The 14,179-nt window shown below is 41.1% G+C and overlaps 1 protein-coding gene across 21 annotated transcripts in view; it reads right to left on the reverse strand.

Annotated features, from left to right (window-relative positions):
- dlg1 (discs large 1) overlaps positions 1-14,179 on the reverse strand; it is a 424,309-nt gene that overhangs the window by 305,071 nt on the left and 105,059 nt on the right. The gene's annotated exons all lie outside the window — the stretch shown is intronic.

Here is a 14,179-nt window from a genome sequence, read left to right on the forward strand (position 1 = left end):
AACTTTGGATAAATCTTCGGGAGATCCAAGTGAGTCGCGACCGAAGAACTTTCGCCTAGTTCTGGCAAAAGCTGTGCAATCAAGCATAAAGTGATTTGGTGATTCCACCTCATCATCCTCCATGCAGCTGCAGCAAGATGGAGTTTCCAGTATATTGAGACGTACCGCATGGCTATCCATGGGACAGTGCCCCGTCAAAACCCCAATGACCAGTGCTAGGTGAGCCTTAGTGAACTCAATTATTTCAGCAGATCTCCTGCCATCCACTTTCGGCGAGAAAAATCTTTCTACCCTGCAAGACGTGGTGTCCGCTCAACGTTTGCTGAGCTGACTCGAGGCCCAGCTATGGAGGAGCAATCCACAGGTGGCCAGCGAAATCCCGAAATCCCTACAGCCATCTTCATCCGGTTGAGTTGTATCTTCGGAGGTTATCGCGCCTTACATTTATTTTATTTTGGTGAAAGAAGGAAGTGCGTTCCACGGAAATAATGTTTACTACATGTTTACTTCATCCCTGCTAAATTCCAGCAAGGCATCTTCAGATTTATGGCTTCTTAAAATTTAGAATTTTCTTCCTTCAAATGTAAGCAATGTCATGCCCATTTACCAACATTTCACTTAATTTGTAGCTTACGACAGAAGATAAGATCTCTTCAGCTTCAGTAGTTTTTCATTATTGATTAAGGAAGTATATGTTGTAGGACGGACGGACTTGTATTAAGTAGATTTGCTCGGTCTGCGACTTTTAAGTAGCAACGTGATTTGTGGCTCTCACTGAACAATGATATAAGATATATGATCGAAATCGCACTTCACAATCACGCATACCAATAATCGGAATCATAGTACTGTGACGAATATTAGCAACACTAAGGGATACTGTGATACATACAGTGACTTGTATGTACATAAACAAATCAGTTATTATGTCTACACATATGTACACGCCAACGGTGGAGAGATGCTCACAAAAGTATGCAATGATCAGCAAATATTTCTCACACATACACATGCATATATCTGAGATGCTCACAAAAGTAGGCAATCATTTGTGCAAGTATCACTCACATATACACGCGCATATGAGAAGCTATAAACGCGCATCTGTAGTTTATAGCTGGTGAGTTTATAGCTGGTAAACAAGTAGTAAATTCTAGAAATGCTTAGAAATATGCAAACAAGGAAACCGAAGAGTATAAAAGCAGCAGTTTGATTTAAGTACGCTATTGGTTGCGAAGTATAAGTGTTATTGTGAAGACCATTTTGCATTATTGAATATTGGAGTTATTTATTCAGCAGTTTAGCGATGCGAACGTTGGCGGAAGTTGTACAATAAGCGGAGTTTCACTAAATTCGTTATAGTACTAAATAAAGCTCTCGTCACAGGCTACATTACCTCCGGCATAATGAAGCTATATACTGCAACTTAGTCGCAGTAAAAATCACAGTTTCATTGATTTGCACTGTAGCAGCTAATTTTTATGCTCTGACGAGAGTGACGACGGAAACGTAATCGCTGTCACACTCACTCGCAGTGATCTTTTGGAAGCTATCGCTGCGCTTTGATGTGATATTTTTGTCGCTGTGATAAAATTACAAGAATATATTAAGTGCTTTCTACCATCTTTTCTAGGCAAAAAATCACTTCCAAATTTTGTTTAATATCTAAGGGAGACATTTACACCTGAATTGGGTCTCTGTTAGAGGTTTACGCCGATCGCTTTATCGGCGGCGGCGGCGTGGGCTCTATTATATACCGGCGGCAGCGGCGTAGGCGACGCGCCGGCGTACGCCGGTGTTCTTACTTTAAAACGCTTGATTTTTCTATTTAAAAAAATTATATTTAGGAAAGGTTTTGTTTGTATGTATTTAAGGAAATCAACGTGTTGGCCATTTCGGAAAGATCCGGGGATTTTGCCACAAGATCTCGCAGACCGTTCAAGGAGTAACTCCTTGCGGAGGGATTGTCCCTCGTTCACTTACTCCATAGAGGCTTCGAACCTAACCCCGGTCTTTGGAATTGGTACTGCTACATCTGCTGAAAAGAAATAGAGATACATAAAATAGCCACATTTTGTCTGCATATCTCGTGCAAAGCGTAGTGTCACCTAGGGTTAACTCCTAATAATCGTCGCGAACACAATTTCTTTAAATCATTTGTGGCTCCTTGGCGGTCACGCACAAAGGCTACTTACGGTTGCTATTAATGGTTTATTAATACTCATGACTCTCGTAGCACAGGACGCCTCCAGTGTTTTCAGCTGTTTTTAAGAGCTACAATTCCCGATGTGCGAACAGTAGCAATCCCTACAACCAGTCGCTACCACGCCTCCTGACCCTCACACCATATGCCAGTACAGAAGCTATAGGACTTCGACTTCACTTGCCTAGAAGCTCTAGGTGTAGCCCCAAAGACCTTCCAATGGATGCTTTTGTCGCGTTATGCTGCCAAGCTACACCAGAGAAACGCCATGAAACGTTAGGGAGTGACTATTCGGCCAAGGATGCCGCCTTCGAAATCATAAGCAATCTAAGTGGAAGTCATTGCGTAATGGGTGAAAATCGTATAATCCTCGGCGCATCTGCATGATTAAAATTTTACAAGGACCCTGGATAAAATTTTTAAAATGTAGACCAAAGTATGCAGACGTTTGTGTTCACTATATTGATTTCAATAGTCTTCCTTAAATCAAAACGATATTTTAGAATGAGAGTCGACCGATTTTAAGTTGAAAGATGTTTACTGCTGTTTTCCGGCCTTATGATATAAAAGCTCATTATGGATGACCGCGTAGCTTCAGTTTTCAGACTAGTTCGAATGTCCACTACGTTAGGGTAGTATCACACACGGTCATTAGTTCGACTGTCTTCGGAAAGCTTTTGCTTCACCACTTTGAGTGTTCTTGGGAAGGACAAAGCCTCACCTGGTAAATATATGTGCCTACGTATTCACATTTGTAAAAGGAGCCGTAACGTGTAGTTGATATTTAAACTTGGTTGATAGGCTATAATCAATGTTATTTACTACAAGGTACTAGTTTTGGATAGGGCCGCCAACTTTAGGAAATGTCAAACCGGGAGACTTGGGTGTTGAAGGATGAAGTGTGAAAATCAAAATTAAATTTTCAGACGCTATTGTATAATTTCGCAAATAAACAACAGATATTTGAATGTAAGCCCAAGTGATTTTTCAAACCCTTCTCATACATACATATATCCTCAACTTAAGTATGAGGTAAGAATCATTTCAATGGACTGTTTATGCCCCTAGAACCTACTAAAGGATTTTGCATCACTGATTTCGATTAATCTTTCAGCCAATCGCAATATAATTTAAAAAAAAAAAATCGGCACCTTTTTTGGGTATTTTGTTTTTTTTTACAACTTGAGGACAATTTGAAAACAATTTGAAACGCCTTGGGTCATTTTATTCATTGTTCATTATTAATGTTTTGAAAAAAATATGCAAAGTGAGCATATAAATGTATTATATAACTTTTCTTTTAGTGTTTTGTTTTAATAACTTGGTGATTTGGGTGATGGAAAGTCCGTTTTAAGCTGACATCGAAAACGCCTGTTTTTTTAAATAACTTTTGAACATTTAGAACTAGTTAAATTTCGCAATTAGTTTCTTATAACTGGCAGTTATGCGCATCCGTTGATATCACTTTCGACCATATCCGACCAATTTTCGACATGAACAATAAATGGCATAAACACTCTTACACGAGTAGAAAATATAGTAACGCGCCGGACGCCGCCGCCGCGCCGATATTTTTGACTTTCGGCGGCGGCGTGGGAAAAACGACATATATCGGGAAAAGACGTGCATATGGGAAAAGATGGAAATAAAAGAGCGATCAGTAAGTAAAAAAAATATTTAATGACCAAGCAATGTGCTGCCTTTTCTGCTCTACGGCTGCGACAGTTATCCGGCTGGAGAGACAATGTGGATGGCCATGGAGCCATCCTTAAGAATGTGGATTCGCCTTCGTCTCCGCACAGCTCCGACTGTATTTTTCGAGGTTGTACGTACGAAGTTGTTATCCCGGATAGGGATTATTGCTTGAAGTAGCCGCCGGACCTGAGCGATAGGCTGCAGATATATACTGAAGGCTCCAAACTGGATAAAGAGGTGGGCAGCGGCGTCTTTGCACCTCAACTAGGGTGGAATCGATCCTTTAGCCTACCCGATCATTGCAGCGTCTTTCAGGCGGAGGTGGCTGCTATTAATGAGGCCGTTGATCACATGAGAAATGCTACTCACGGCTATAATCAAATTTGTATTTATTCTGACAGTCAGGCTGCACTAAAAGCGCTTGGATCGGTCACATGTAAGTCCAAGGCAGTAGAGAAGTGCTGCAAATATCTTAACGAGATCGCTGAGCAAACTTCCCTCAGTTTGGTATGGGTGCCTGGACATTGCGATATACCGGGCAATGATATGGCTGACGAACTTGTAAGAGGGGGCACATCCGTTCCGCTTTCGTCGTCCTGGAAGGGAATGAGCATGCCGCTCGCTACCTGTAAGCTCACTTTGAAAGGGATTTCCATTCAAGGAAAGAGATGGAGGGTGTGAGATGGAGCAATCTCGAATCCTGCTACCACACTAAGCTGGTGTGGCCTGAATGGGACGCGAGGCGCACAAGAAGTCTCCCTCTTCTTGGAAGGGGGAACATATCTCTGGTGGTTGGACTTATAGCCGGCCACATAGCAAACGGGAAGCATTCACAACGGCTGGGTGATTCCTATAATGATTACTGCAGGAGCTGCAAAGACGAAGAGGAGATAGAAACAGTCAAGCATTTTCTGTGCGATTGTCCTGCGCTTTGGCGGAAGAGGAAGAAATCTCTGGGATCTCCCTTCTTTGGCGATCTTTGTGATCTGGCTAAGTTGGAACCTAAGAAATTCCTGACATTTGCTGAATCGATCTGTTGATTTGTGTAGGGGAGAGATCCACGTGGTATCACAATGGGACTTTTTTGGGCCTAAGTGCACTGGTGCTCGCACCAGTGGCCACTCTAAACTAAGTAAAAACGCGCCGCATCTCTTGAAGCTTGCAACGCAGAAGTCCCAATCACATCGGGCGAGATTAAAAGAAGACGAGAGTTGCACACGATCGATCAAACAGGAAAACAGTGGAACCAAGGGCAGAGCTGCAATAGCTGCAGTTCTTACAACCTTAGAATAGTTAGTCTCACCATTGAATAGAGGGGACTTGTAGGTGCATGGTGGGTATTCGTACAGGACACTGCCTTCTGGCGTGACATGCGTTTAAGAAAGGCCTTGTCAGCGATAACAAATGTAGGAAATGCGAGTTGGAGGAGGAAACGATCGAGCATACTTTGAGCTTGTGCCCTGCGCTAGCCAGCTCCAGCTATTAGGAGTAGAAGCAGCAAGTAGCATAGGTCCTAGAAAGCTTCTAGTATTTGCCAAGAGGACGGAGTTATTTAATACAAAGGTTCTGGCTTTAGAAAGGAATTTTCAGTTTGTCCGTTCTGCTGACACTATGAACTCATTCACTGTTGTCTTCAAGGACCGGCCAGTCCAACCTTACCTTCAGAAGTTAAAAATAATATTTTGTAACAAAATTGTCTAAAGACTGCATGTTTTCTAACTTCCGGACACAATTTCTTCTCAAGTGTACTTTCTTCAATCGATGTGGTTTATTTCATCAACCAAAAAGTTTAAATAAAACTTTAAAAAAAGTTTACATTAAAACAAGAGAAAATTCATAAAATTTAATTTGTGCAGCCACTTGAAAGTGAACTTTTGTGAACGGTCTCCCCACCCAACAGCTGCCCGCTTTCTATTTTCCGGCAGAATATTGCTTTTAGTGAAGAATGACAGCCACCGAAGAAGGGTACTTAAGGAGATTCATAACAAAGTTAATGCACAATTAAATAAATAATGTTTTTACCACGTCATTGTTGTTGGTTTTGTTATTGTTATAACCCATTTGTTTTTAATTTTATCTTGCTATGAGTTATAATGGGGTAAATGTACATATACTTACATATATAGACTGTACATTATATTCAGAGCCGGATTAACCCTCAACGGGGCCCAAGGCAACCATCAATTTGGGGCCCTTTTTCACGTCCGTTCCCTTCCTTTTTCGATTAAAAAATACAAACAAATATCTTTCATAAAAATTTTATTGTCACAATGTAATAATATCAATAAAATTACTATCTACATTTTAAATATGTCGTTTTCTACATTCGTTTTCGGCAAATCCATCAATTATATCATCAATATCGATTTTGTTCAATAAATCTGACTCAATGCAAAGTATACATCTCGAGCCGCTCTTGTCGCGTTGTAGCTCTTCAGCAGCTTTGATTCTTTTTAATTGCGAGAAGGATCGTTCGGCAGAACAATTTGTGATCTCATTAATGTTAAAAGAATCCGAAGAGCTATTTCTGTGTTAGGAAATACATCGGCTAATTGATCTTCCATTAGAATCTTGCACAAATGACTTTGAGTTTTTGCGCATCAGTTTATCTGGAGTTCACGTAACTTTCGAATTGTTTCATTTCAATGAAGAATTCTTCCAAATCTCTAGAATAAAAACGAACTAAGTTATTTATTGCTTCGTGGAGGTCTCCATCACTTAGAGAAAAGTTGAATGCAAATCTCTCTGAAACTTCCATATACTTTCACTGTGATGATTGTAGATGATTTCGAGGAAACCTTTTGTCCTAAAATCATCGCGAGGCGAAAATTCTACTTCTGGAGCATTTCCGTCATTAGGTTGTTTTTTTCTACGACGAGTACGTTTTACGATTTCTGTATAACCTACACCAGGCAATAATTGTCTTGTTTTTTCCTCAAAAGTATTGAACTTTTCACGAAATGAAACTAAACTCTCTACTAAAGACCCGTACAAAGAAGCACACGTTTTCAAATCTGCTTTTTCACTTTGCAATGACTTACTCACTGAACGCATAGCAGTCAAAATAAAGTTGAAGGCTTCTACATTCTCTGTGCTAAAAATAACCGAAATTTTTCAAAATAAAAACAACCAGTTAACATTTTGGGATAGTTCTTTTTTATTATTCAATATGCTCTCCTTTCACTTCGATATACTTCTTTGTACGCTAATACAATTTGTCAAATGAGTCGGAAATGTCCTTTTTAGGAACCTTGTCTAGTTTGCCGGTCGTCGCCTTTTGAATGCGGTCAATTGAGTTTTATTTATTTGAGTAAAATATAGTTTCAGTTCTGATTATATTTTTTTTCACTCTCTGGAATTTTATGTTTGTAAGAAAATTTTAGAAGTCTTTCATTTTTCGGGGGCCCCTAAAATCGGGGCCCCAGGCAAATGCCTATTCTGCCTACTTCTTAATCCGGCCCTGATTATATTTAAAAATAGCCGAAGTACTAAGTATGTACGCGAGTTTGGAACGCTTCCTTCAGTTGTTGAGAGCATGCAAAAAATAGCCTGAGCGCTGTAATTGTCAATGAACAACAGCAAGCATTGTCATCATCCAGAACAGGAAAATGAGCAAAAAGTTGTAATAATAGATCCTATCGGTGTCCTCGAATAGATTTCACTGGTATTATTTCATAAGAGCATATGCGACGGGACCGATAAAAATGCGTTAAAAGAAACATTATGTATAGGAGACGGAGGCAGTACCTTCGCGAGACGAATATTGGTAAACATTTAAATGTACGCGTACACCAAGCTCTCGCTGCTCCAATATCCTTACAGAAGAAGGGAGTGGGATCATCATGAAGGCTCCATTTAGTCATATCAAATTTTTCCGGTGATATTTGAGCATGTGCTTAAGGTTTTAGTTCGGGAGCGTACCGAATCTACACCCGGCGGAGGCTTTCAACGTTTACTTCATAGCTATAACAACAACAACAATGATGTGTCCTTCTCATAGAGATAGCATGTTCCTATTACAAATAGAGAGGAAAGTCAAGTTACACCGCACCTATTTTTCAACGCAGAAGGGCCTCTTCTTTCTATCGCTGCCACTGCTAGGTGTCGATAAGAACACTATCGCCGAACCCAGATCGTGAATACGTTAAGCTTGTGCAGATCAACATTTAATCTTTAAAATTCGTTTAAGTACTTGTAAAAGAGGTGATGACCCACCTTTGGAGATTTACCTCTGTGCTAGACGGACACACTTTACGATCACAGAGTTTTCATTAATCGGCTCTTCATTAAGGCAAAGCGAAGTTAAAAACCGTGGGATTGTGATCGGACTGACCTGGGGTTGGGTCTTTTGAAGCTGGAAATCAATAAGAGCCAAGCGAGACTCTTGTGTAAGCTTTTACATAAACGAAAAGGGTATAAGCAGTCAGCGAAACTTGTAAAGATTCTTTCGAAGGATCCACTTGATTGTGGTATCTCAGAGATGTGAATGGAGTAAGAGCAATGAATGGTGAGGAATTTTTTAGGTTTCTAATGAACACTCGTTTTCTGAAGGACCTAGCTACGTAGGAACCTATACCACCGAAGAAGATTGGCAGGAATACTATTAATCCTTTGAATAATACAAGACTTCGTAGCTCTTTTAATTACCAATTACGCCAAAACAGGTTGAGCTACATGCCCTTGGTATACGGACACAGTTACTGGCATGCCAAAGACGAGAAAGAGCTCTCACTCATTTCTCAAAGAATTTAGTCCAATTACATGTACCTGTTCCTTTTAAAAATGTTGGAGGGACTGTTTGAGCTTTACGTTCGGAGAATGATTCCTGTGAGAAAAGGACTCGGCATTCTTTCGTTGTCTCTCGAGATCAAAGAGGCGCCGTTCCTAAGATTGAATTAAATTTTCATATAAAGAACACTACCAGAACCGGGAAGCAAATTACAAAAGACAGCGGACAAGGTTGAAGCGGTGTCTACGGTTAAAGAACTAAATATATCTTCGAATAGCCAAGCAGCTATTATATAACTGAGTTTGTTGGGGTTGCGGTCGGGAGCCGGGTCTGGAAGTGCTCGATCCGTTTTGTGATTGGTTCGCACCATTTTATTTTGTGCTAGTGTTCATCTTGGTTCCAGGAGATAGCAGTATCCAGCACAACTGATAAGCGGATCCCTTAGCCCGCATTTGTATAAATGAACTGGCACAAAGACCTGAAAGCAATTCGCACTTCCACTGGCTACCTGTGGTCTGTTCTTCTACAGATCGATCTCGAGTCAGCAAAGCAAACGCAGGGCGGACATTTCCTCTTGCAGGGCATTGAAGAATGGATGGCAAACTGTCTGCTAAATTTTTTTGGGTTCACCCGGTTCTGATGGGTCACGGTCAAATGGTAGTTCATGGAATGCGTTGTTGTTGTTGTTGTAGCGATAAGGACACTCCCCGAAGGCCTTGGGGAGTGTTATCGACTTGATGGTCCTTTGCCGGATGCAGATGCGGTACGTTCCGGTACCAAGCCCGACCATCTCGGGAATGATTTTTTATGACCACATGCGACCTTCTAGGCCATCCCGCCCCCTAGATCCATGTGGAGTTCGGGGTCGCCACAGCCTCGGCTGTTAGTGAAACAAGATTCGCCACGGATAGGTGAAGTTGACAATTGGGTTTGGAGAAGCTATATATTGCGCTGGTAACCTGAAAAGTTTGCGCTACACAACCCCTTGAATCTGGTATTTAGTCGCCTCTTACGACAGGCATACCTACTGCGGGTATATTCTAACCCCTAACTCGCCGGGGGCCGTGGCATGCGTCTTAATATATGCTTGCCTACGGTATCTGCATGTGGAATTAAGATTTTGTATTATCGAGAAGCCTCATGCTTGATTGTCTAGCTTTTACCGTGAGTATTTCGGTTCCGGTTCAGATAAATCTCCCGAAGATATCGTTCTTTTTTAAAGCTTCTGCTAAGTCAAGATTATCTAGGTAATTGAAGCTTGCATCAAAATTATCGTTTGTGTTATCAAAACTAACTTAATACCGTACAAGCTACCACTTAACCTAAACTAACCTATGTATAGTGTAAAATGAGTATGAAAATGGCTTGTCGTGCTATAGACAAGCTAAGGGCGGAACGCACTGGCCTTCGGTAAAGTTGCCGACATATTTCTGAAACAGAAAGCGTTTCAGCTCAGTTCAGAGCTTGTGTAATGGTCCATCTGACCTAAATACGTATCGCTACTACACTAACTTGCGTTAACCAAAATTATTTTAACCACAACTGGGTATAAGAAACAATCCAAGAGAATGAGCTGTTTTCTGTGTCGAGCAACACGCTTGAATAGTTACAATACGTATTTGGGCAGTTTGATATTGATAAAAGGACAATGCGACACATACAAGACAAACATTTGAACGGCGTTCTGTATCTACAAAGGCAATCCTTTATGTGCACTAAGCACTAAGCACACATTCCTTCACCTCGTCCCTACGCCTTCAAGCAGAAATAGGTACATACATTATACAATTAAGTTTGTACAAAGGCCGGAAAGTTTGCTTGTCTGTATTTATTTAACAATGACACATTTTCAAGGACCGTTCTAATATTTGCATTATAAAGTCATTCTACTGCACATAATGCCAGAATGAGAAATCATAATCAGTTGTCGTGGGACTTTTATAAATTAAATTGACATAATGTAAGGGAGCATGTTCTGCCTCATGGGAAGGCTACGTTGAAACACATTTATTTACCCTGAAAACGAGAAGCTCTTTTAGCTACCATAGAGGTCCGTTGTAATACCATTGTTGTTGTTGTTGTTGTAGTGATAAGGACACTCCCCGAAGGCCTTGGAGAGTGTTATCAAGTTGATGGTCCTTTGCCGGATGCAGATCCGGTACGTTCCGGTACCAAGCCCGACCATCTCGGGAACGACTTGTTATGACCACATGCGACCTTCTAGGTCATCCCGCCCTCCCACCCCCCGTATCCATGAGGAGTTCGGGGTCGCCAGAGCCTCGGCTGTTAATAAAACAGGATTCGCCACGGATAGGTGAGGTTGACAATTGGGTTTGGAGAAGCTATGTATTGCGCTGGCAACCTGAAAGGGCTGCGCTACACAAACCCCTTCAATCCGGTATTTTAGTCGCCTCTTACGACAGGCATACCTACCGCGGGTATATTCTAACCCCTCTCCCCCGGGGGGGGGGGGGGTTGTAATACCATATTATTAATTCGTCACCCTAGCTCACACTTACTTTGACAAGCGGTGAAAAGCATCAAATTAATAATTAACTTAATTGGCGCTGAACCGTTTACACAGTTTTCGCCGTCCAACACGTCGCGTCAGTCGGTTTTTCGTAGATGTAGCCAACATTGGCCTTATTATTGTTTAATCTGAACCGCATAGCTTGAAATGGGAGGATTATTGCAGCTATCAGTCGTACTTAGAACGGTTATCCATACTGGATAGTATCCTGCTAAACCAGAAATCATTGTCGGAAATGTTGCTTAGTGAGGTTAAGTATTAACATCTGGCCAAAAGGATATCACCTTCTTGCTATGGAGGGCTATAGAACATGAATGAGAAAACAGGATGACAGTTATTCGCGATGTAATTATGCCAGGAGAACCAGATGATCCTCCACAATGTCACAATAAGTTTTGATCCAGCCGTAAGCAAGTTTACCAAACTTCCGCTACAGGTGAGCTCCTTTCTCCACTAATTCTAGCAGGACATGTATATGCACAAAAAAAAAACTGCAGCTGACTCCTCTCTGAGAGGAGGCAAAAATTCGTTGGTAATTGACTTCCTGTGGTCCCGAATATATTCATACGAGCATACCAAACAGTTTTAGCACGTTCTCTCAAATGGATCAAGTCTCATCAATAGTCACCTTACCAATGTCGACTAAGGTATCCAAAAACATCCCTCTGATAATACTTGGCATTTACTCTAAACAAGCAGGATAGCCTAGTGAAGCCAACTGTAGTTTCACCGTGTGATTCGCGGTTAGAATGTCGGTGAAACCTTTGATGACATTACGAAATTGCCTGATGATGATTACGTGGCGGTTTTTGAAATGGTACCATCGCAATATGCCAGTAAATGTTTTTTCCTTTCTTTTAAGTTTCTCTTAGAAAAACATAATAATTGAATATTCCATTATTATAAGCCGGTGTTAAGCTCATGAATTCTTAAATAGAAAACAGTTCCTCTCGCAGTACCGAACAACGCTAAGAGCGGTGGCCGTTCTCACCTGCTGGGAGAGCCACCGCCAGGTATAGACGCGTGAGACAGTGGAATACTCTCGAAAGCACAGCATGTACCTCTAGATACTACAATAGACTTATACGTTCGAGGAGGATGATACCACAACAGAATGGGAAGTGGCAATCAGAAGAGGGTGACAAGCCTAAGTTGAAGTGTCGAAAAGGTCATGGAAAGACTCAGTACCAGGGCTCCAAGTTGGGCAAGAGACACGAAACGATTCGGGGTAGCGACAAAGCCTGCGCATCGATAACTGCAAGGCAGAATGAGTGGGGTATAAATGATAAAACACTGAGGGCACTTATTAATGAGCTGATTGAGGGAGTTATTTAGAAGAAAGTAGGAGAAGCAACGAAACTCTGGCTTGATCGGAGGTCAGAAGGAGTATACATCACGGTAGTTCCAGATTTCTTGGGTAAGGTGAAATTGCCTCGCCGCTGCTTGATGGCAGCAGTCTCTTTGGGTAGATGTCTACCGCAAGGTGGAGATCTGTGGGGAGGGAGATGCTCGCATTCACGATCAGAATGTAGATATGCTATACCCGGGCTTTGGGGAAATGTCCAAATGCAAGGGCAGTATTTATCCACGTCTCAGGAAGAGAAACCCAAAAGACTGTAACCATAACATGCTGAAAGCAGGGGGTGGAAATAGATCTAAAAACCATGATAATAAAATTGGATAATGAGATAGGGGTGCAAAAATGCTCGAGAAACTGAGCGTCCTTTGAGCGCACTTCTCAGCGCATAAGTTCGATGGAGCGCTGATCCAAAAGAAATGACTAGCATGTGGAGAAAAGGTTTTTGGGATCAGCGCATCTAAATACGGTGTCTTCTACGTAAAATCAGAACGGCGCGAGAATAAGTGAAGTTATGTCGAAACAGCTGTATTGCTAAATGCTGTCTTATTGCAGTAGTGAGTACCTATTGGTGATCATAATCGAGCGGATGAAGAGGGAGGTTCTTATCCTGGATTCGAACTAAATGATTCAAATGTGTGTGATCGCAAATCTAATGTATCTTCCATCACGAATTATAACTCAAGGAATGTGTGAGCAGTAGGAAAAAAGCAATACAATAATATCAAAATAATGAAATAACGGAAAAATTAAATCACATGGCAATACGCCACAGTGAAATAGATACATAAAGGAATAGAAACGGGATAACCTGGCGTATGCGAACAAAGCTCCAGCTATTAAACTGCAAACTCAAACCCAAAAAAAGGAGTATGAAGTAAAAGGGATAGTAATAAATAGGCAGTAACATTCCTGATTTGCGCAGAACAGTGGTTGGCATTCTAATACATAAACACAACTCAATTGTGAGTGTATTTGTCACACATACGGATAATTAAGAAACAGATAGATCAGTAGCAAGTAAACCACCAACAGAGCATGATTGTCTTCCATGTTTGCACATTGATCATTTATTACGTAAATATTTTCGTGCATATGAGCACTAACGAACAACAGTCATACTAGCTTGGTGGTTGGTTCGATACTGATCTATTTTTAAACGGTTTTATTTAGGTTGACTTGACAGGCTGTAACTGTAAGTAACTTCCCGATAAGCTACAAGCTCGAAACTTGGAATATAGTTCAGAACCCGATGACAATGCAATAATAAGAAAAAAATCGCCGATAGGTGGCGCAAGGATCGAGATATTCACAAAACTAATATTTGTGCTCCGATTTCGCTCATATTTGGAACACATAATACATACAAGAATAGAAAGCGACCCATGAAAAAAATCGCCGCTAGGTGGCGCATGGATCGAGATATTCACAAAAATCGTATTTGTGGCCCGATTTGGCTCATATTTGGGACACATAATACATACATGAATAGAAAGCGACCTATGAAAAACTAATCGCCGCTAGGTGGCGCAAGGATCGAGATATTCACAAAAATCATATCGCACATAAGTTAAAATTTTGTTAGTAAAATTACATTACAAAAATTCAACCTCCCGGTAGAAGTGACGTCAGAATACTTTGGAGCACATAAATTCAAATTTTGCT

Source organism: Eurosta solidaginis, chromosome 4 (assembly GCF_040869045.1).
Source record: "Eurosta solidaginis isolate ZX-2024a chromosome 4, ASM4086904v1, whole genome shotgun sequence".
Lineage (NCBI taxonomy): Eukaryota > Metazoa > Arthropoda > Insecta > Diptera > Tephritidae > Eurosta > Eurosta solidaginis.